Source organism: Octopus bimaculoides, chromosome 2 (genome assembly GCF_001194135.2).
Source record: "Octopus bimaculoides isolate UCB-OBI-ISO-001 chromosome 2, ASM119413v2, whole genome shotgun sequence".
Taxonomy (NCBI): domain Eukaryota; kingdom Metazoa; phylum Mollusca; class Cephalopoda; order Octopoda; family Octopodidae; genus Octopus; species Octopus bimaculoides.
Window position 1 is genome coordinate 67,349,358 of NC_068982.1, and position 1,118 is coordinate 67,350,475.

The following is a 1,118-nucleotide window of genomic DNA, read 5'->3' on the forward strand; positions in this document are numbered from 1 at the left end:
GAGAGAGAGAGAGAGAGAGAGAGAGAGAGAGAGAGAGAGAGAGAGAGAGGGTCACGTGGATGAGTTATATCAAAAATGGGTGGTGCTATTATTCATTGTTAAAAACTAGTGATTGCAGAATAGGCAGGTGTGTATGGCAACTCATGCTACTTGGACTGAGTATAAAGTCTATTGTCACAGAGACATTGCAATTTTGCTGTTTAGACTGAGTTCAAAGTCTGTCATTGCAGATACATCATTTACTGTTTTGTGGTATAAGGAAATTTTTATAAATTTCAGAACTAAAATTCTATAAATTTCATATAAATCTTGATATTTTACCTAGGTATATGGAATAAAAATATTTAGCTTAGCTTTTATCTAGTAGAATTTCAATACTTACCATTATGATATAATGCACACACATACAAGGGGGTGCTGAAAAAGTTCCTGGCCTTGGGTAAAAGAAAAATACAGAAGGATCAGTTAATTATAATTTTATTCAACATATTTCCCTCTCAGATTGCAGCAGTCCTTCAGTTTTCTAAGCCCTGTAAAACAACTCAGAAGGTTGGGCTTCTAACCAGGCCTTTCATGATACCCTTAAAAGCAGGAACTTTTCAGCACCCCCTTGTATATGTGTGTGTGTATTTATATATATCTAGGCAGCTTTTGACTTTTCCTATCCAAAGGGATTTTTAACTCAATATTTACATTCTATCAAAGCGGTGAGCTGGCAGAATCATTAGCACACAGGGCAGAATGCTTAGTGGCATTTCGCACGTCTTTATGCTGTGAGCTCAAATTCTGCCAAGGTCAACTTTGCCTTTCATTCTTTCAGGGTTGATAAATTAAGTACCAGTTGCATACTGGGGTCGATTTAATCGACTGCCCCCTACCTCAAAATTTCAGGCCTTGTGCCTAGAGTAGAAAAGAATATTTACATGCTATTATTTAAAACTGTATTTGTTTTAATATCCTCCATTCCCCATGAAAAAAATTATATATAAATATATGTATATATACATGTATGTGTATGTATATATACATATATAAATAAATTTAAAATTAAATATATATATGTGTGTGTGTGTGTGCATATATATATATATATATATATATATATATATATATATATA

The 1,118-nt window shown here is 33.2% G+C and overlaps 1 protein-coding gene across 1 annotated transcript in view; it reads right to left on the reverse strand.

Moving 5' to 3' along the window:
• Positions 1–1,118, reverse strand: part of LOC106884495 (synaptotagmin-11) — a 111,163-nt gene that overhangs the window by 96,243 nt on the left and 13,802 nt on the right. The window lies entirely within an intron of this gene.